General features: G+C 34.4%; 1 protein-coding gene across 1 annotated transcript in view; it reads left to right on the forward strand.

Annotated features, from left to right (window-relative positions):
• LOC129002623 (roundabout homolog 2-like) overlaps window positions 1-24,433 on the forward strand; it is a 267,217-nt gene that overhangs the window by 42,894 nt on the left and 199,890 nt on the right. The window lies entirely within an intron of this gene.

Consider the following 24,433-nt stretch of genomic DNA (forward strand, 5'->3'; position numbering starts at 1 on the left):
AGTAGAGTAGGCCTATAACAGACCACAATTCTTTCACACTGTGCTGCTGTATGTGAGGTTAGTTTATAGTTCAGTGGTTCAGTTAAGTCTATGAAACTCACGAAGAAAGAGTAGGTAGAACGAATACAAATTGACGTCTTCATAATTTTTTCTAAACCAATTACACTATTACTTAACTTTTTAATAAACCTTGTTTGTTATTGAGCTAAACTAACCTAACCTAACCACAGTGTGAAAAAAGTCGCTTTTAAAAACTTACAATCGATATTTGAATCGCATGAAAACTATATCCGATTTAAATATCGAACTAATATTTCATCTGATAGTTTATCGTAGTTTCTCTGCGGAACTGTACCCGCCTTAACATATACCATAGACAAAAAGAATTAAATAGACTGTCAGCCGTGCTGCGGTTACCATAGGTTCTGGCGCACACCGCTGGGAGCCATGTAGTTACGGCGTACGCACTACGGAACTACACGGCGCTCCCAGCGGTGTGCGCCAGTACCTATGGTGACCACAGTACGGCTGACAGTCTATTTAATTCTTTTTGTCGATGTATATACTCTCCGTAATCGCAACCCTGCTACAATGTCTTTATCAACACTCGTAGACTACTTATAGTTCGGGCCCTTGTCTCACAACGTATCGTAGTGTACGACAGTGTAGCCCGTATGTTATTACTGTAGGTCATCATGTCCAGTGTCCAGTAGCGGCTAATTCCCCCACTTCCTCCACGTTATCAGTATCACTTGTCCTCTCGCCACTTCCTGATTACCTCAACGAGCCCACCACTTCACACAACATCAGGACTACAGTGACAGAGACTAGGGTTATAGCTGGTGCGGCTGTGATGGATATTTCATATATTGTCTTGGCCACTGTCATGGTAATGTTTTCTGAAAGAATCCCGTCCGAACCCTAGTCGTTACTAAAGTAAGGTAGGGATTGAAACCAAATTTCATCAACAGAATCGACACATCTTGGGATTGAAATATAGGTACTTTCCTGTTAAAGGGAACATTCATTATTATCGATGATTTTTTCGATATATCGATATTTTTATTTTCCGATCCATTACAAATTGACAACAACTACCTGATCGTGTTTAGGCTAAAATCTATAATATTAAAACGAAACAGTGTTTTTTTATTTCACGATTCTGAATCAACCACTCGACGGATTTTCATGATTTTTGTGTTGAAAGAAAGATAATTTTGAGAACTAGGGAATGTCGAAGCCATAATTTTAGTTTAGGGTCCCAGTTTTTTTTTTTAAATTAAGTTTTAATTTTTAAAAAGTCTAGCAGCCCACGCTAAGATTCTAAACTAGCTTTTGGCATAAAGTAATTTGCTTAACATAACAGCTGTAAACATTCAGCTTTTGTGTCACAAATTCAGCATTTGGATAAAAATGTAAAGACATACTTTGGGTTGACTTATTTATACTATGTGTAATGCTAATCATTGATACGTTCAATTCTTCTGTAAGAGGATGACAGATTAATTAAATATACATAGTAAAATACTAGGATGTTCAAATTATTTTTTAAAGCAATCTTTGTAATTTTCGATTTGTTTTAGAGCAATATAATTTGTTTTAACTAACAGCTGGTTAAATATAAACTATGGAGCTATGAGGTTATTTTATTTACTCTTATTTTGTCATTGATTATAGGAAATAAGTAAGATTAGTAGAGATAATTAGACCACAGTTTAAAACAGTTTAAAAGACCAAAATTAATTAAACCACAGTACAAATCGAGGCTCTGTACACGAGTCTTAATAAAAAAGGATAAATGCAAATTATTTTACTGCTCCACTTTTCAAGGAAAGATTAGAAAAATAACAATGTTCACATGTTTTAATTCTTCACGGTATTTTTTTGTTTACAATTAATGTTTGTCCGCTTTAACTTTGTTTGGGAAATATTGATGTCATAAAAAGAAGATCAAGAATAATCAGGAATCACGATTTTAAATTACCACCACGACTTCAGCCAGGTTTTATACAAAGATAAACAGATGGATGACATAGATTGAACACAACGTCAACATTGACCTAGGATACTGCAATTAGACAAACCATCCTTTTATGAAATCGTGTTCAGTTGTGGTTACGTTTGGGGGTGCCTATATCAGCGCCCCCAAACGTGAAAATATCACTTTTATTTCAACTATGAATGTATTGTAGTTTAAATTAACTAATATGGGAAATTACGATGTACGTTTATTCAATGAGGGTGGGTAATTATCAAGGATAGAACCATAGATAAATCATAGAACTGATAACGGTATGGATAATAAACATTGACAATTACGTCACAAGCTTTACTAGCGTGTTTACTTTTTATATTCCTGCTACATGTGACCATTTCTTTTTTTCAAATGAATGTTATTTGAACCAAACAGCTGTTTCAAAACAAACTGTTATTGTTTTTACTTTTCTTTGTTTACACTTATTTATTTAGCAATTAATACAGTGAAATTGATATAAAGGATAGGTGTGACGATTAGTTTTGATGTTAGGACACCAAAGTTAAATTATGTGTACTGTGAATTTTATTGGATATTATTGTTTTATTTTAGGTCGTTTCTATTCAGACCTACTGGAAATTGTGTATAGTAGTTGTATTGTGGTGATAATAATTATGGAATTGTTGACTAGGTCTATACACTTCTCAATTGACTATTACTCTCCCTACTGTAGGCTACTTATAATCAGTGTGCGTCTGTGCGAATCGGCTGCAAATCTCACTTCAACGCGTTTCACATCGTAAAAATTGCAGAATTGCTGTTTTATTGTAAAATTATGGTATTTAAAATGCATATCGTATAGGTCTATGATGGAATAAAAAAATATTTGGTCACACAACATTTGTTTACAAGATGATTTTTCACATTAAAACTGCAAGAAACTTTGTCTTTATATGTGTAAACTAGCTGATCTGAATTGTACACGGTTTTAACTGACTACTGAATTCCCGTACGTAGGACGGGCTAACACCTCGTAGTCTATGGATATATGGATTAAGAAATGAAACTGTTCTAAGCTAACCTAACATAACCAACCAAACTTGCTGGACCATTTAAAAATTCCGTTTGGGTTTGATAATAGAAAAGGCAGGTTAAACACGGAATTGTTTAATGTTATAGCAAGTTTGGTTAGTTATGTTAGGTAATTTTTTAGAACAGTTTCATTTCATTATTGTGTGTTGATACTGGACAATATTTATCGCGTAGTTGTCAGCTGATATGTTTCAATTTGCTAATATCGATATATCGAGAAAAAATCGTCGATAATAATGAATGTTCCCTTTAACAGGAAAGTACCGAAAAGGTACAAATAGTAATTGAGACGTACCTTAATTCCCTGTTCCTTAACTTTTCTAATTTTGACTTCTCTACTAAAAGTCAATACACATTGTGCAATTCATTTAACTTGCCAATTACTAAACGCAAAATACTTTTTTTTACACACATTGTACATTGGCATAAAGCTGTTAACCCACTTTTAAGTTGGATCTGAGCCATAAAAAACAAATAAAACCTGTTACATCGTCCAAGAATTCCTGAAATGTTTTGAAAGCTCTAATATGTAATTGTTGTAAATGTAAATATTAGAATTATTGTTGTATAGCATAGTATTTTTGTACTGTTGTGACTTGACTAATGAAAACTATATTATTGTTCCTTGGGAAAAAATGATTTGATTTGATTCAATTTCAGAACAAAAAATCTTAGAAAATGTGCGCAGTTATACTGATACACCCTGCGTTCTTACACTATGACATAAGTCATAAAAAAATGAAACAGCAAAATATGTTTTTCCAATAGATTGAAGAATGTGTAGTATTTTATTTTAACTTAAACACACTGTTTGTTATCCTTTTAAACTACATTGAAAGAACGCTTCTTAGTTCGATAGACATTAGGGAACGTTTAAACTTTTAATGAATTTAGTTTGGCTGAAAGCGGAAACCATTAGGCCATGAAAGAATTTAAACTCTCATTGCCAAACGATTAATCATGGAGACAACTCTGACGTTTTTGTCACCGTGCCGCCTGTCTTGGGATATTAATATACGGAAATAACTGTCTATTTAAACACCTTCGACTGAAGAAACCCTTAGATTTGAACGGGAAAATGGTAAATAACTTTATTATAACAATGTAAAAATATAAATAAAATGTAAGTGTATGGTGAATCGTAATGCGTGGAAATAACTCTATTGTACCGTAAATAGACCAAAATTATGAATTACTTGGATAATAATAATACAAAATGTTTTACAATTTTCATTAACTAATAGGCTAGTTAAAATAATGAAGCGAAATTGGCTATTGAAATGTTTTAGTTCAATTTAAATTTTAACCATCGAAATCATAAAAAATAAAACCATGAAGCAGTTAATATGGTCCTATTTTGATTTGAAATACGAACGAGGTAAAACTATATTACTTAGTATAAAATGGTACAAAGCTTTTGTTATATAAATCGCATAAGTTTATATATTTAGACATTCGAAAAAAATCCCACATCGCAAAACATTTCGCTAAACCTAACGACATTATTTCACTGTTAAGTTTTCCCCAACATTTTTTGATTGTCGTGACAAACGGTTAAACCAATAAGTGAATTGATATAGGCCTAATAAATTCCCGGCGTGGATTTTAATGAATGTCATAACCGCTTAATTTGACAGTGACAAGTTCGACGGTTGGTTTTGGTTTAGATTTGACTATCAATCAATTCGTTAATTTACACGATGGTTTTATAATTGCAATGTAAACGGTTTGGATTAGTGTATGACTATTGCTAATTTTGATTGATGGTATTTTGTGTGAGAGTGATTCAAACTGTGAACAATCATAACGTTTGAAGCTATTTCTCAAATAGTATTGTTTAAAAAAACATATCTTCAAAGTATCTAGCTGTATGGTATATGGTATTTCTATGGGTTTAATGAAATCTGTTATTAATATCAACCTTATAGTCAAGTAAGAATGTTTTAAAATTGTGTTTTGTTCCATGCATATAGAGATATTTTTTTCAAGGCATTAAAAAAGATAATAAATGTGCTAAATTACGATTTGTTGGATGTAGGCCTACACACCTCTTCTATTCCAACCAATTAAGAAAATGGACATTTAAAAATATCCATAAAATCTAGTCGAATTCAGCATACTCGAACATTTCGAGCTTAAATTATGTCACAAGTATTCTAAAATAATTTTAGAATTAAATATATATGTATTTACATATATATATATATAAATAGTATTTTCTGTATCTTGATTATGATTTAAATTAATTTTTACAGGTGTAGTTTATATGAATGTTTACCATACGTACACTTTTTATAATGCTGGTAGACATATAAAAAAAAAATTGTTTTATGTACCTTTTAACTATTTTTTCTTTGTTTCCAAGATATTTCACTATATTCCACGTCACAGTACAAACTCAATTAGGAAAATAAAAACGAACCGTTTTAATATTGAAATAAATTAGGTACGTTAATTTTAGGACTAACTCATTTCACTGCAGCGTAGGGTTTAAATCAAATTCAGCGATGTTTTCCAAAATTCAATCATACATGTTGTATAAATATTAACAGTCATATTGATTGCCATCATATTTTCAGTTCCTAACATCAATCTCCATTCCTGCGTTTTGACCAGGAATTAAATTCAACTCATTAAACAATACCAAGCTATCAACCGGCGACAATCAGCACGCAATAAAGCACTTGTTAATGTAGATTGAAGAGATGTTAAGTCCGCTTAGAATTAAATAATAGCGTGCCGAGGCAATCCATGCATGATATTTCCTGGGGATTATTTAAAAAAGGTTTACAGAGGTTGAGTGAAGGCAGGTTTTGATATGGGGTTATGTAGCTTTAAAGTATACAACATTAGGCTACTATAAGATGTCGCTTCAAAATGTGTTTTGTTAATTTTCAAAACGCATGTGACATTTTCAACGTGTTTATAGATGATATATAAGAAAACCATTAAAAAAGGAGCATATATCATACTAAATAGGACCTAATTGTCTAACCTTATTTCAGCGAATCTTCTGTATTACCGTAGGTATCAAGCTAAGGCCTGGACCCGAGACCGATTACCTTTTTAATTTTGATAATCCCTTAAGCCAGGAATATCATACGTTCAAATTCATATATAGGCCCTACGTGTCCTTTAGCATGATAACTCTAGTAAAAACATAAGACTTTGATCAAATTTATTACAAACGTGCAAACCTACATTATATAATTGAACGTTTTAATTGGTAAACTTGGATTTTCTCTTTTTTGACCCTCAAACCATAGAACTGAAAACTAATCTCGAAACTATTTTGTAGAGCTTAGTGATATGAAGTGTTTTTGAACTGTTTTTGGTTATGAACAAACTTTAAAAATCTGAAATTTCAGATTGTTTGATTCCTATGTTGTTCTTATAGAGATCAAATAAACAGTTGTAATTTGCTTGTTTATGGATATAGTTTGTAACGATATAGTTTTGAATGGATCAAATAAATAAACAACTATTTATTTTAGTTAGTATTAGTAGTTTAATTAGTAAAAAATATTTTATTGACTTCCTCGTAGCTAGCGACCTTAATTACTAATGAAACCTTATTTTATTAAAAAGGGAGTAAATCTGACAATTCTAAGGAAATATTTTAGTAAAAATCCAACTAGGCAGTTGGAAATTCGTGTAGTGGTCAGGTTTGCTGCAGCGGGAGTATTTCTTTATCAAAACTCCCCCTACAACACTGGTCGGCTGATCTGAAACTTGCTCAACTCCTCCAGTGATTGTGAAATGATGAGATTAAACCATTTGCTCAAACCACAGCTTCGTGGAGAATGATTGATTGTACAAATCCAACACAGCAATTCGCAAATAAGGGAAATTGCCTGTTAACTGTATCTCCTCCAATTTACCCGCGTTTAATCCATCATCACTAATCACGAAGCACATTTCTGAATTCATTAAAACTTATGTATCTGTTGTTACATGACAAAGTGGTTATCGATGTTGTTTAATTATTAGGTTTAAAGGGTTTTACATAAAACATTATATATTTTATAATTTTTGTTTTTTTTTCTGTTAAGAAATAGGAAATTCTAGATGATCCAAGGGAAAACTGCGTATTTTAACAGAGTTCCAATTTTTTTGAGTCAACATGAATAATGGGAATAATGGAATACGCTTTTAGTTTTCAAAGATTATGTTTGTTTTTGGCAGTTATTTTGTGAAAAACCACTAATATCAATAGTTAATAAATTAAATTTGTTAACTGTGTGGATCCCTACCTTAAAGAGTGATTTACCTCTCTTAATCACGTTACAAATATCACTTAAAGTAGCTTAGACTATTTAAAATCCCGTCTTTTGTCTTGTATTCTCTGTCTGTGTTTGTAAAAACTGTCTTTTCAGACTGTAGGAGTTTTCAACCTAAGGATCGAACGAATAGTGTTTTTGACCTCTGGGGATCAAAATGAACAAGTAAATCGGACCCGGGTCTACGTCTTATCGTACCACTTAAGGTAATACAGGTAGCACTGCCTATGTATGCTAGTTCCTTTGTTTTATTGTTCTATATATTTTGGCTTTATTAAAACTCGTATATATTTTTAATGACAAAAGTCTCAGTCTAATATAGGCTACTTCATTTAGTTATAATCACAGCTTGTAGCCAATGTTTTTTTGGAATAAACTACATTCATTCATTCATTCATTCATTCAATAGCCTCTTACCTATAGGGTAAATTCGCTAAAACGGAAAGGCATTTGTACATAAAATTCTCAGGTTATATCGCAACGCGTTTGCAGAAAAAAAAGAATCTCGAGATATTTCACTCAACAACCACAAATCAATTTTCTTCACACCCCACACCCTCCCACCACTTCCTTCGCTCTCCGTTGATCGCGGAGGTGGTGCAGGTTGTTGCCGCGGGTCAGGACGTCTGCAGGACGTGCGTGTTTGGACGTGTCAGGATTTACACTCTGGAGGCACGAGTACATGGACACGGAGGCGGCGGTCTTTGGAGATTTATAGATAGGCTGCGATGAGGCACATACGTCTTGGTAGCACTTGGTCATTACCTGCGACCAGAATCGTGCCTTTTGTCATTCGGGTGTATTTTTAGAGTGAAGGGTGTTTTAGGGTGGGGTGAATGATATTGTAGGTGGGCGTAAGTGTTCCCTTCTATTTATTTGGATGAAGTAATTTTTTGAAAATTAGATGTTCTGAGAGTAGACAGTAAGCGATAGTGTAGCTGAATAAAAACTCATGGTTAGTATATCTTTTATATTTTCCATCCCAGTTACAAGAACTTGAGCTATATTGGATTACTTTTTTAGTAGGTCTTGAGTAGGTATGATGTATGTGTCACCCATCGTTTCCATAGAATTTGAAAATGTATCCCTCAATTGGTGTCCAAATTATTCAGCCTGGTTACCTAAATTATTGTACTACTGTAGATAATAGACAGTAACAACAACCAAAGCAAAAAAATACTTACCCTCTTTAATTCGATATCACTATTTTGACGAACTTAAGTACACATCTAGATATCATACTTGTAGATTGTTAAACTGTTTTTAATTTAAAATTAAAGCACCTTAACATCTTTACGAAATATCAAAAGCCACGGCTGGAGCAAGACTTGATGTAAATTACATGGAGATACGAGGAGGTCTCGACATTGCCTTCAAGGGGCTTAACATACTCCATCTAAGCTCCTCTCTCCAGCAAGAGTGTAGGCGTGTCTTCAACATCTATAACAGCTGCGGTGTTAGCTTTAAAACATTTACATTAGTTACAATTACTTTGGTAATAACTAACCAAAGTTTATGTAGTATTGAAACCCGTTTGAGTTGAGAGAATAATTGGCGGTGGTGTGTCCATATACATATACTGTTCTAATTAGATATTCCAATTCATTTGGCATGTTTAAAACTATAGAGGTTTCAAGTTAAAGTTTGAAATATGATTCATGAATCCAACCATTGAAATTCGGACCCTGAATTAGTTTTCTCATGTGTTATAACCAACTCCAATACATTTTCCTCAAAATTCTAAAATATTCTGTATGATACTGTCGCAGCTCTATTATCTATTTTTAATATTTAGATGCAACAAGACTTGATTAATTGTTGTGTCATGAAATATGCCATAGTTTTTACTTTCACCTAAAGGTGAGTGAGCGTAGCGAACAAACTTCAACCAGGACGTGATTGAGCCATGCGAACGAGATAATCTTGAAAATTAAGAAGATAAACGGGGCAAAGCCCGCGGGTTACAGCTAGTGTTTAAATAAGCCACAGATCTTAGTTACTGTATTAAATTACCTCCACTCTCATCCAATCAGGCAACGATTTCTTTGAGTGACGTCATCATCAGCTGTTAACGGTGCCGCGGAGATTCCAGATGAGATAGTCGCAGTGAAGGAGGCTATCGCAGGATCAGGTCGAAGGATGTGCGTGTCCTGCAAGTGTTGTCGAGATTTACGTCGTGTTGGTGGAAAGGATATAGGATACAGGTGGAGCGATCATGAGTGAGAGGAACGGTGGTTCGTGTGTGGAGTTCATCGAACAGACGGAGAAAGCTGTGGTGTATTAGTGTACAATCTGGGTTGGTTTGAGGTTCATTGTTGAGGGATTTGGTTGAAATTATGGAACACTCTTAATAAACCTATGGTTCAACATTCACTCCTATAAAATCTGTGGTACATTATTGGAGAATCTGGTGTTGGGCGCATTGTTGGAGGACTTGTGGTTAAAATTATGATGCAATACTTGTAGTAAACCCATAGTTTAACATTTAGTCCTATACAATGTTTGGTGTAACTTGGAGACTTTAGTTGTAGCCCTCAATTGTGGAGCTTAATTTTTCTTTCAGTCGCAATGAATACTTCTAAAACTACAATATAAATTGGTAAAAACGTAAAAAACAATTTTTTTAAACATAAAAATATAGAACACACAAAATTATGATTGATAATAGGTACCAATCGTGTTAGTTACTCGTTCAACAAATCGTTAACAACTTTAAACACTCAAGTATATTTGTTTCAGGCAATCCATCGCAACACAAATTTTTTATTAGAGTGCTGCAACAGAAATGTTATTTAAATTGTTATTTTATATTGTTTTGAGATACATTTTGTTACATTTCTACAATACTGTAACTTACTGATCATTTCTGATATTGGAAAAGAAATTGAAGTACTTTACCATTAATTCTGATGCAAGTCTTTGGCTCAAATACCCTAGGTGAATGTGTCCTATGCACGCCATAAATCAATTTAAGATAAATATCCTCGTTTGGCTTGATGGAATCGTTCCGTTTTCGTCATTTGGAAAATTACTACCTAAGGAAACTACGGGGTTCTGGTGTTTTCAAGTGAAAAGAAAACAATGGTGGCTACATTTTGTTTAAAAATAAACTCTTGTTAATGTAAAGACACAATTGTGGTACATACTTATAGGCATTTCACAGCATATTCTGAAACTGAGAGTAATATTCAAAAATGAAATTGAGGAGGAAACCGAATGTGCAGTACAAAATAACATAATCGAATATAATATTAATAACTAAATCATGTTAATTTGATTGATTAAACACAAACGATATTATATTTTAACGTTGATGTACATTCCAACACCCAAAGTGGTTTGTATCCGCTCTCTTTTCGCGCAACTACTAACCAGTTTTTCGCCTGTAGATTCCATCCGGTGAAAATAATCGTTTGAAATGGCGAGTAACCGGTTTATTAATCTGACGTTGCGATCGATCGGATGTCGTATCAGTCATCTTGTTTTGGCGGGAGACGATGCGATGAACCTGCGATCAGCTGTGTAGGTACCTCGGTACGTGAAGTGGTGGCAAGTTCATTGAACAAAGTGTGCAAACATACGTCTATGTAAATATTTGGTATGTTACTCTTATAAAAATATTGATGATTGGCGGGATTTGAACCTGAAACGTTTAGATAAGGTAAGCTCTCTAACCACTTTGTCACGCTCCTACTCGAACTACAATACCTATCAGGATTGAAAATAGAACCAGAAATTGTAGAAATCAAAGAATTAAAGGCGAATCCAAAAACCACTTAGATGCCGAGTTATACTGAGGAAATATACCTCACTAGGCCACACGGAAACACTGTATTCTCTCTTAAATGTTACAATGTAACATCATATTCATTAAGTAACACCCAAGCTTGCAAAACGCCGCAAATATTGCTGAATTCAACCACAAAACCTTCACTTTCCCGCATAATAACCACTAAATTAAAAGACGGCGCGTCAAAGAGCGTCTTATCAGCTGATAATTACCGCGTTGGCGGGAGATGAGAAAAACAGCTGACTACCCCAGCTTGTCAGCTGTGGTAAATGTCAGATGTTTAATCTGTGAGTAGATGAGTTAATCACAATGCTTAAATGTTAGACAAAGAGGTTTTTAATTTATGTAAGTGATTTTTGGTGATTTAAAATGTTAACTGAAATGTGAAATGTGTTTTGATCTAATGAGTTTCGAAATCAGTTCATCATTATTAAAATATACGGCATATTACTAAATGATGCAATATTTTAAAAGTAAATATCCAATGACAGTGATCCACGCATTGCTAAAATAAATTACGTTTAGTGTTATCCAAATAAAAATAATCATTTACCTCAATCTGTTTTATCAAGGCAATTTTGTTGAGTTTCGTCAAGAGTTTTAAAACTTCCCAAACAATGATTACTTTAAAACAAGCTTTACAAACGTCACTAAAACAAATTGCCCCTCGTAAAAGGTTTTCAACGAGTTAAATTACAGCTACAATCGTTAAATCAGCGATTATACTCGTTATTAGTCGCCTCGTATTCCGACACTCCTGTTATCAGCTGCATCTCCAGACGCCCTCAAGGTCATTCATCTCCCCTTGGCTGATAAGGACCATTATCATCAACATTGACTTTAATGTTGGTAGTTAATCAGCCTGATGGAAGCGTTTTGTTGCTTATCAGGTCTTCGCCGTTACGAGCGTGCTCGAATTGAATTAAAAGAAAGGATCAGATGTTTCTTTGTTGTGGGGCTAATTCATTTGAGGCGGGGATTTAAAGTTTAAAGGTAATAGTGAACATTGTATGGCGTACTGTGTTAAGGTCAAGCAAAGTATTTAGACTTTGAAATATATCTACAAGTAGATGGTCTACATGAACAAATATTTGGACTGTTTCTTAGTTTTTAGTATGTCTATCAAGACATTTAATCACGACTTGGGGCTGTGAGAAATTGGATGTAAAATATCTTGGAGTAATGATCACTTGGGCTTATAACTACTTGGAAATAAATTTACCTGAGGTTGTGGGATGATCCCCACATGAGCTTAAATTTTTCAACAGCGTTTCGACTTATGTATCAATTTTTGTGGGTTGAGAAAATGTATTAATTGGGTAAGAAGACACAATTAGTCAGTTGAAGAACGTTAGGTTAATAGTTTTTTTTTTCTCGTTGAAAGCTCTTCATGGTGGTCAGTCAGTCAGTTCTGTTTGTGCAAAACGTTTTTGAATAGTCTTCGTAACCTTATGCATTATACTTGTATTTAATTGTATTAAAGGCCGTGCCTTTTTCTATCGACCTATTTTCTGTTCTGCTCAGCAACACTGGGAACTGTGCGTAATGTATGTACTCGAACACGTTTCTCTCAAGGCTTTCGATTGGGATTAATTGGAGAAAAGAAGACCCATTCATTTATTATTACTAATCGTTTTCATATAGTATCTAGCAACAAAACTTACAGACCTTTAAAAAAGGATCTTCAACTGTTTAAAGTGCCCAACAATCTCAGACCTATCTACTTAAAGGAACAGAGAGCCTTGGATTAATTACAGGAAATTTATCTCTTGGATTAATTGATCTCTTGGATTAATTACTACTTTTTACCTTCTGTTAAACTATACATAACAAATCAACTTCATCCCCTAATTCTGCACTACTACGGAATACCTTTATACTGAGGATGAAAGGAAATCAAAATATTTAACGTTCCAGACGTTTTAACAAAAGAAATTCCAGGTCTAAAATCTCCACCGCGACTTCGCTAAATCTGTCAGTCCATCTGTTAACCGATTAGACCGGAGTCACGGTCCGATCAAAGAATTTCACGCAGTTTTTTACATTGTAGACATTTAGGTCCGCTTTGAAGATCACTTTTCACTTTGAACGATGGATTTATGCCGCTTGAAACTGACAACGCTGCTGAAATAAGTTTAGATTTTTTTACAATCAGAAACACTTTTAGATTTTAACTTGAAATTTATGTAAAGAGTATGTAGTTTGGATCAAGTAGTATGATTGGTTTTGTATTCGTCCGTATCACAATGATTTAAGAGCTGGTCTAGTGGCAAGAGCTCGGTATATCTGTCCTGGAACATAAGGTTCAAATCCGTCAAATCACTAAAGAATTTTATAGTCTGTAAAATGGGACCTGTCTGTTGCCCAGGTAGACCCGGAGACAGGTACCATCATACAGACTATAGTTGACTGAACTTGCTGTGACAGGTTGGATCTAGTAAAAAAGGAAGATAATTTTGGTGAGGAAAATTTCTTATGTATTTTAAACCCCCAAGTGGAACACGACAGGTTTGTAAATAGCTGTTTTGTGTGATCAATACAGAACTAATTCGAATTTTAACTCACGAAACAAAGTAAGTCTTGAATTTTATCTCTAATATTTTATATAATCCAATTAACTACCTACCCTTTAGGACTTTTTAAATCGATGGGTATAGCCTTACGACAAAAAAAAACTAAAATTACTAAAACGGTAGTATGGTGGTACGGGAATGCGTGATTTCTTTTGAAGTTCCAAAATCTTGAACTATATCAGATAGCCTACCAATTTTTGCCTTGGTTATATCTTTATACCCCTCTTACGAAACAGTCTGCTTCGCTACGTAAACAAAAAACAAACACATTTTCTCCCAAAATCACCGAAATTGTAATTTCAACCCTATTTCTGACCCACCCATGTATTGTAAAACTTAATTTTCACATCACATTTCCACAACGGTGTCCACAAAGATTAATTGTGAGGTCCGAGCAGTGGATGTGATGCTGCCTGATCACATGAGCACCATTTACATACATTTCTGTACATTTACATACCCACTCCGACTTCGCATTCACCTCTTTATTCACAGGACCTAATGTAACGGCGACCAACCATTTGCAATTCATGCGTGCATCAGTGCTTTTATTGCAAACCCGTAGTAATATTAATGGGGCCGAATCGTGGGCTAAGTGGTACAGCTTCGTTTAGATTGGTTTTGATCTGGTTTTGTACTAAGGCTTTTATAGACAAAGTCATTTTGATTATTGGAATGTATGATGGATCGGTTTAATTTTTATAAGAGAGAAAACGTATAGACGTTTAGTAACGTAATTGTACGTGGTTTAACTTGTCAGGTACATCTAAAACGCATGATGTTTGAGTTATAACAGTAATGTAGATGCTGCCAATAGATTTTAACAACTAAAATCAGCTTACGTAAAACATCTCTTGTAATGTATATTTTTTAAAGAGAATGTAATTATTGATAACCATAAACAAATGACGTCACTGGCCCGTACCGACACTAACACACCACACCATGTGTGCTCTACATCTACATACTAACTATTTTATTTATTTATTTATTTTTTTATATGAGGGAATAGTTATTTGTGTAACTAGTGGTGAAAGTGGCACTTTGCTGCACACGAGAGCAATGTTTACGCACGAGCCGCAGGCGAGTGTGGAATGATCTCGAGTGCAGCAAAGGCCTTTTTCACTCGTGTTACACATTATATTTTTCCTACAGTCACTATAAAGCATATAAATAATTAGTCTTTCAAACACTATACAACACGTTTTTAGGTTCAGCTGGCAACACAAATAGGTGCCCTAGAGAAAGTAGTACCCGCGGTCCATATCACTCCGCTATTTTTCCTCGGCAAGAAATGTGCTCCGCGTTTTGATAATATAGTTCCGTATGTTTTTGTAATTTTAAGTGGTTTCCGCGCCTAAAAAAAAAAATGCTTAAAAGGTATTTTCTTGTTTATTAAGATCGTAGGAAGGTTTTAAAAACGTTTAAAAGAAAAGTCCAGAAAGTTCAGAAATACCGAAACTATAAACACGAAATGACAGGTTAAATCGTAGTTATAATAGTCAATCAGCTGCTCATAGTATAATTATCTTTAAGTGTTGCCAACCTATTTCCAAGCGTACACGGATTACGTGCATAATGGAACCACTCTGTTTTGTGTTGTTTCGTTGGAATCCTGATGTGCGGCAAAGTATAAACCGTACGGCAAAGTATAAACAGTACGGCAAAGTATAAATATGCAGCAATTAGCAGCTTTCTGTACTATAAACAGTACAAGGAAGCCAACTTTGTCGGGTGACTGTAGGAAAAATGCTTTTATGCACACAGGTAGCCATCCTGTGAGACTCCTGAATCTATCAGATACTCACTAAAAAAACTCCTCTACAAAATACTAACTAATAGCCCTAAAAGGCTTGGAAGTTTATGGTCTGCCATAAAAAAATCATACAATCATGTTTACTTTCTGGTCAGCAACGTCATGTTTGTGTTTATGATTCATACAATTAAATCTAACAGCAGAACCCCTTGATAGAAGATAATTCTCACTAAAATCTTCAATACAACAAACACATAAATATCTTAAACAAGGCAATTTTGTCTGTTACACATGTAGTTAACGATATGCAATGCCCTCGTATAATCTATAGACAATAGACGAAATAATTGTAAATTAAAATTACAATTTGAACTTGTATTGTGATCAAATATTGAAGAAAAAACACTACTTAAGCTTGCCATCATTTTTACTTTTCCTATTACACATTTACCGTCAACATTAGCTTTTCAAGTAATCGTTTTTACGCTTTCATTTTGAACATCTTATTCTTCATGAAATATACATACTAGTTTTAAAACCAAGACACAATTATAAACAAATGAAAGCCATGAGGTAAAACCGCCGTAACAAAATTACCATTTCAAAACCAAAATGTTATTCCGTGTCTCGAGCTACAGCAGCGTCAGCCGTCGATCATGTTTCCATAATCAAATATTCATCATTCACCATTCAAGCCTCCCTGAGCAGCAAACGCTGGATTTATTCAATTTAATCGATAACTTAGCGGAAACAACCCCTCCAGCATCCTAGCATTTATAACTTAATTTCTTGATCGGTATTGTACTAGTTATTAAATTTACTGAAAGTACATGAACTACGTCTAACAACATTCGTATCATGTATATTTGCACTTATACTGTTGACTCACAAGATGGTAAATACAGGGTTATTACAAATGATGTTCATGATTTCATACATACATAAAATATAGTTTTATTTGTTATACAAAGAAATAAAATGGTTACAACTTTTGAAAAGCTCAAAAAGTTTTGATACAGATACACAGAACTGTAAATGCTCGATACGGGAACCCCTTGTGGTACGATAGATGTCAATATTGTAGTTAAGCTTTTGCTAGACTTTGAAAAGTGTGTCTAGGTCTATTGTTTCGATAGCATTGGTAATCCGTTGCTGGATCTCAAGTATATCTGATAATGGTGGTGTGTACGCCTTATCTTTGATGTATCCTTTGATGTAATCCCCACAAGAAAAAAATCAGGGGGTGATGTCCGGAGATCTTGTAGGCCAGTTCAGGGGTGTGTCATTATCCGGACCACCGAGCTCGTTCCATATCTCAGAAAGCACATTGTTAAGTTCAGCCCTACTACAAGTAACATTCAAATGAAGCCATTTCTCTTAAATTTCAAGTGTCACTTGCCAATATAGTGGTTACTAGGAGGATAATCGTTAAACCTGGTTCTAAAGTGTCGTTGCCCACTAATAACAGATAGGTTAATGTAATATTCCAACTGGCAAAAAGCTTTCCTGCCTTCAAATTCAGCCATTACACAACACTTACAACAATTGACTTGACAATCAGCTTATATACACCCAAACCAATGTAAATGAAACTTTATGAGTTTTTCTTTCCAATGGTACCAACTAAAATAGTCTTGAAACAAATTAACCCAGTAATATTTATAATCAAAATCAGGAACATCATTTGTAATAACCCGGTATATAAAAAGGTGGTAACTGGTGATCTATTACGATTGGACACTCTAACCACTCATTGGGCGAATGACTAGAACCTCAATCAACAGAAAATGTTAAAATTGTTGTTATAGGTACTTTTTGTACTATCAGTTGTGACTTAAAGAAGATCGTGTGTTAAATTAAAATTGCTAAAACTTACCAAATTCCTGAGGGAAATAGATTTTTGTAAAGTGGATGTATCTTTCTGGGAAAATGCATTAAGGAGACTTGGTTGTTTTGAATGAGAATAGGTTGGTTTTTTTGGGGGTCGATTTAGGGCATAAATATTGACTTTGAATGCGAGTAGACTGTTTTTTAGTGTTTGTTCATGCCCGGGTTCGTTTTGTATTTTTTATTATACATTTAGTTGTATGTTTATTATTTTCTCATAAATGTCAAACAAAATCAGCTGTAGCTGTATTTTCACGCTAGTTGTGACCAGAAAGCGTAAAATACATTGCCAGCTGACCTGGAAACAACAATAGGATCCCAGCTGAGAATAGAACAGCTGATTCCAGCTGTCCAGTATTACTTGTCTTAAAACATTTATTATTTCCTGTTTGTGTATTCAAGGAAACATGCGTGTATATTGTATACAGTGTAAAATAGAGTTATAATTTTTTAAGTTTTTTATTAATTTGTCAAATTGTATTAAAATAAATAAAATCTTTGATGATAGCAATTGAGTTAAGGTCGATTCACACATATCAGTTCAGTTACAGTTCCGTTACAGTCCAGTTACGGTCCAGTCTCAGTTGCTTCCGCAATTTCTCAGTCAACTGTCCGTCAGTTGGTTTCAGTCAGTCTTCCATCTCTAATATTTACAGTAATTTACAGACAACATTTTTAAATTATGAACCTATATTCTATCAAGTTTTCACTGTCCATCTTGTTGATTGTTACAAACAATATAAACACAACCATTTAAACAACAATAACACTATTTTCTAACCTCAAAAAGGTCCGTCAGGTGTCCGAACAATCCAAAAATATCGGTGGAAAGAAATCTGAAATTGACTGCCGGATGCCGGCAGAGCGACTGACGGGACTGCAACGGATGAGTGTAGATAGCTCAATAGAAAATCCATTAAAGAATATTTTTGTTAACTGCGACGTGCCTGAAGTGACTGGACTGTGACGTTCCGTAACTGATGTTTGTGAATCGACCTTTAAGTAAACTCAAAAGAACAATTATGAACGCTTTGTTTGGAAAATATACATATTATGTTCATTATTTATTTTCACGGAATAATGATTAAATAATGAATAATAATTAAAATCATCCTCGGATAACAAATAAATATATTAAATTCTGATATGCCATATACCTAAGCCCAGTACAACCTGATACGTCATTATGGACCAAAAGTGGATTCAATCAGTCCAGACCAATCCCTGATATAGGATTACTTGATCAGCTGACGTGGCTCTTCAACGTACGATGATGCATCGCCCGGATTTTATTCTGAGATTTAAATTGATGAATTGGCTCCCATCTGGCTTTGGCTTATCGTTAATTTGATTAATGCAGCACTCTTCCGGATTGTTTTTAATTTATATTAATTGAGTGGGATTTTGTAAGTATTTAGACGTAATTGATTTAAAAAAATAAAGATAAATTAGTGTTTAAGGGTGTAGCAAAAACAGTATATTTTTTGAATGTAAATCCAGCTTATCTATTGAACGTAAATACTTTTATATAGATTCTAACACATTACATGAATTATTGAATAGGCCTAAATCCTTTATTCGTTTTTATGTGTAATTGTTTGTGTACGTACGTGTTTTCAAGCTAAAAGACTTGTGATGGGAAATATCAAGATCTGATCTTACAAGTAGGACTAATATGGTTATTTAATCGCAAAATATTTTTTTTATAATACGACGGGATCAATTTGGTCAAAAACAGGTAACCTTTGATTGTCTATTATTGATCCGGAACAACAACAAACAAAATTGAAGAATACATCCTATTCAAAAGCTGGCACATTTTAAACGTAAAAACAGTTTTTGTAACATATTTCAAAGGTATATTGAACGGTAATGAAGTATAAAATTAGCTTTAAATGAGCTTTATAAATTAGGAATAAATGGGTTTAAATTGAATACTGCATTTGATTGTATTTTAAATGCAAATTTGATCACAAAATATGGCTTCGATTCCAAAATTTAAAAATGTCATCGAGTTGATTAACTAGTCTGTATTTCACTTGAAAATTGAGGAAGAGTTTCTGCATTTTAACTTTGACGGTGAGATATATTCTAACATTGCCTATATATACCTACAGGTAAAACATTGACTATATATACATGTAGGTATATATAGTCAATGATTCTAATGAGTAATCTTAACGAATTTCTATTAAGATTAATTTAAGGAGGCTAACAATAGATTGTGGAACGAGCAGAGGAGAACGTATGATAAATGGTAATTCTCACTCGACGATAAATAACATGGCTGACAGCTACGCCATTTGTATGTGAAGAGATTAGCACTTCTGTGCGCTTCCTATACCGTTGGCGTTGTGTGCTTGCATACAAAGTGTGTTGTGGCTTCCAACACTTGAAACACGTTTTCAACTTATAATTTGATTAGAAAATTGTTAAAATCGGTAAAAGACTGGAGGAGTTCTCACGAATCGCTGACAAAGAACTCATTTCCAATTCTCATCGTAGGAGTCAGTTTCCACCAATGGGACTCGTCGGACATAAATCCTCAGCTGGTGAATTAATTATCCACAGCTCAACAAGCCACGAATAAATCAGCTGTTTGTCCGTCTGCGAGTCTGGACTGTGTCTGTTATCACTTTATAATTAATCTGGAGAACACTGAAACACCTTTCAATGTTCCTAAGCTTTTTAGCTAACAGTAATGGATTCCCTCTGTTTAAAATAAAGATGTGGGTGACTGTCCCTATTCTTACTAATATGCGAATTTTATAGGCTATTGAAGATTTTATTGTATTGAAATCGATGAGTAAATTCTTAGCTGTTGGAATAATGTAAGACGATATAACTTACACAATCGTTCTGCTATTACAGCTCCAATTTCAGTGAAGTATTTATTTCTTACATGTTAAATGTCAAGAAAGCATCAACTGTGCAACCAACAACCAACCAACTGTCTCTGTGTGTTAACAGATACATTTTTCAGCTTTCACGTCCTCAGAATAGTTTTTCCAATACAATTTGATGTAGTTACCACAAATACAGTATTAGGGAATTGCTAGCCTAGTGGTCGATAAATTTCGTACTAAAACCAAGTCTTGGTTTTATGAGAATATTTTATTTCACAAATAAATTAGTAACCGATAAGAGAGGTAAAAGGATCGTGAGTTTGTGCATTATTTTTAACAGCAGTTTGTAAAATTAGTATCACTTTCAACATAGAGGAAAATAATTAATTTGTTTTTATTTATTTGGTATGTTATTTCAGTATACTATTTTGTATGCTGTTTCAGGATACTACTTTCCTTACATACTCTCTTTCATTTCATAACTAACCCACCATAAACTATTTTAAACACAGTTAGTAATACAATATATTTAATCGTAACAAGGTGTTTTGAATACATCTGAAAAGGTTTATTTTAACCCCACAAAACCATCTTGTTAAAATTAAAATCACATCAGTAATGGTCTGAGGTAAGAAAAATAAAGAGCTGAGTTTCACCAGGAAAGACTAACAATGACATTATCCTCTGACGACCCTCAGAAATCATCCCCTAAAACAACGATGTTATTTTCAAGAGAAATAAGGCTTTCTCACCAGCCCCGTGACACCAGGGCTAATAATTCCTTACTAAAGAGACATTATCCTTGGTAAACAGATGTTTTAAGCTTTACTTGCCCCAAGGCGTTTCATCATATTTTAAACAAATGGGGAATGTTCAATGTTTTAATGTAGAGGGTTTATAATTTACTGAGTTACCCAGTTTCAAGAACCTTTTGTAATTATTTTTTCCTTTTGTGTGAGTTGCTTTTAGTTCTTTTTTATCATATGTTTATTATCAGTGGTAAACTTGATTTATTATAATTGATTGTTCCAGCAATATGGATTTAATTTCCAAGTAGAGATACATTCCAAGGACCCGATATTGTAGGAGAGGCCAAAAGCAGAAGGCTAAGGTGGGTTGGCCACATCTTGAGGAGAAATTAGGAGACCTTGTTGAAGAAGGTACTCAGGGGAGATCCGAGGGGAAGGAGACCAGTAGGAAGACCAAAGGCCAGGTATTGGGATCAAGTCCGGAAGGATATGGAAAATATGAGACTGGTAGAGGAAGATTCGGAGGACCGAAGGAGCTGGCGACAATGTGTTGGCGAGGCCAAGTACCAGCTTGGGTACAAGTGGCCATGGCACTAAGTCAGAATTGTTTCAGCAATGAGTTTTTTGACAGGTACATAACAATCAAAACTACATGCTATGTATATTTTTGAAAGGACTTCTACTCTAAAGACCCTGGGTTCAAATCTCTCCAATCACCAGTGGCAAAATACTAAGTGAGGGCCCAATAGTTCGGAGTCCCACTGAAACTGAAGGTAGGCCGTTGAAGTAGAAATAAGATAACCCAACACCTCTGTGATGGACAACTCAATCCAGAAAATGTCATACAAAAATCCATATTGGTCTTCAAACCAATATGAAAATTAATTATCTTACTGTTTTTCATCAACATTGATAGAGTCGTGATAGACGAGTCTGTAAATCAATGGTCGCTGAGCGGTAAGATGTTCCCGGAAGTTATGTCTCACTGATAATATGAGTCCCATAAATCCACTGATAAACTACAGAACACTTCATCAAAATATGATCCAGCAGAGGTCAACTGCTATAGCATCAGACCAGCGACAAGTTGCCTAAAAGTGAATCCTAATTTTGTGTGTTTTAACGTGGTTGACATTTCTTTATTTTTTTTTGTAAGGTGTGCAAATTCAGGTCTTTTTACCACGTGTTTACCTTTCGATGGATAAAATAAGTACTTGAGAGCCATAAATGAAATCGTGGCCCAGAATGGTAGTTTGGGATTGAACTAGCAACCTTCAGATTTGGAAGTGAAACATTCAAAAGTAAGCTTCATGCACAAGAAGACAACCGGTTTACTTTGGAATAAAATGTTAGTTCAAACTAAATATTTTGTTTCTCTCGAAGTTGAAAGGGCTCGCTTTTGTTGGCTTTGATGGCTTTTGATGGATTTTGATGGCTTTAAACGGCTTTTGACAGCATTTGATAGCTTTTGATAGGCGTGTCTGTATTTGCCTATGATCTAGAAGATCTTGAACTCTAATTGCACAGTAATCTGAATTGCCTATCTGAATTTTTACTAACAAACAATTAATTAGTTTAAAAAAATTGCCTAATTTTAGCACCATCTATAACAATTCATTTTATACAACAACATTCAAAATCGAATAAAACACTACATCCAAATTTCGAATACTTTCACCGACAAGACAAATTACCCACATAACAGTTAGTTTTAATCCCCTCATAAATAGCAATCAAGAAATTATCAAGCGACAATCAAACAAACATAAGCCAAGATATATAACAATAAGCTGTACGTCGGTTCCGAACGTATCAGAATCATTAGAACTGGACGTTTTGACAGCAGCACGTTCAAGCGTCCAAAACACAGTAAATCACGAGAGTAATAACAAGGGATTATTGGCGGACCACCTCGTAGCCAGCGTGGGTACAAGGCGGCGAGGCCAAAGTGAATGTTATATCTTATATCATACAATATCAGTGAGAGATAATTTGTTGAAAATTTGGTTCTTTAAAACCCTTTCTTTGTGAAAACACAATAAAAACGTTATACATATACTAAAAGGTGTCCTGAAGTTCATTGGTTTTTAGAGCAGCCTCTAAAGATTATGTATCGAATATGTGAATCGATCGTTATGTTGTAACATGAATTATTTCGAAAAAAAGGCCAGAAATCAATCAATTTCGCTGGTAATACGGCCAGCGGTTACTAAGTGTAATGATAAAACCACCGAAATAATTGTTTTCCACGTCATAGCATAGTAGACCGTCTACTCATTTTATCTATGGACATAGATTTAACAGTTTTTGACAGTTATCAAAGTTTTCAACAGTTTTTTAGTTGTACACCATAAATAGAAAAAACAATGTCATACTATAGTTTGTATTATTTTCTTCCATTTTATTTTTTATTACTTTCACTTTGTTTTTCTACCACTGCACTTTGTCCTTTTTTTAAATTCTTTTTAAATATAAGTAAGGTTTGGTTACATTTTTAACAAAGTTAATTAAGGTATGTGATCTCATATGCATTTGGGTCCTTAAAATTTTGGTCCTTCGAACCGGATAACTTTATCACGTATTGGAAGTAGAAAACAAACAGAAATGCAGAACATGCTCAATAGCTCACCAAAAACCCACGTTTGGTAGCATATACGAATATATTCAACTTATACTTACAAAAACCCCTAACTTCCTAAGGGTGGTTAAATTATGGTGTGGATACGATAATTATCGTACATCCGGCTAGGACCACTGTGCCCACGTCGGTGTTGGTGACGACTTACTCCTCGTGGGAGGCCCCTGGCTCCGTCTGGACCAGATAATGGACCATGTTTATGGGGCGAGCAGGGTTTGCACTTAGCCGAGATAGCTGGAGCTGCTGCCTGCTGTCTGCGCAGTGTGCCTGTTTATGCTGGGTGGTTATCACTTGTTGGCTCAGCTGTAGGCAGATTCGCAGGTGGCGTCTTGGAGTCAGCTGACTTGAGTAAAGTGGAAGTCTGCTTGGTTTCGTATTCTGTGAAAATTGGTTACTGATTGGCAAGTTTGTATGTTTCCATCCCTAGGAACTGGAGATACTTGGAACTGGAGATGTGTTGAACTGGGGACGTGAAAACACGAACACAATGCTACGTATGAAAATATTTGTGTATAATGGAGTGAAATGTTACAAGGGACTAGGATTTAGCTGGATACAGTTTTGAACCATGAGACTTTGTCAGAGTTCAACCGGCTACCCCAAGTTCACTAGGTACTTAATCCAGAAATATTCTAAGACGATATAAAAATTTTGTTTTGGATTGAAGTCGTTCAAATATTTTATTTTTCGAACCACGAAACTAGCATTAAAGTACACAAACATGCGAATAAACATACAAATTCTACGTATAAAAATGATGATAGTAGTTATTGGAAATCTATTGGTAAAGCCCCACCAATCTCTTTAACTGTATCTTTTCCCAAGTGCAGGAAAGATAAAATATTGC

Source organism: Macrosteles quadrilineatus, unplaced genomic scaffold (assembly GCF_028750875.1).
Source record: "Macrosteles quadrilineatus isolate MER2022 unplaced genomic scaffold, UCM_ALF_1.0 Scaffold_9__3_contigs__length_116548681, whole genome shotgun sequence".
Classification (NCBI taxonomy): domain Eukaryota; kingdom Metazoa; phylum Arthropoda; class Insecta; order Hemiptera; family Cicadellidae; genus Macrosteles; species Macrosteles quadrilineatus.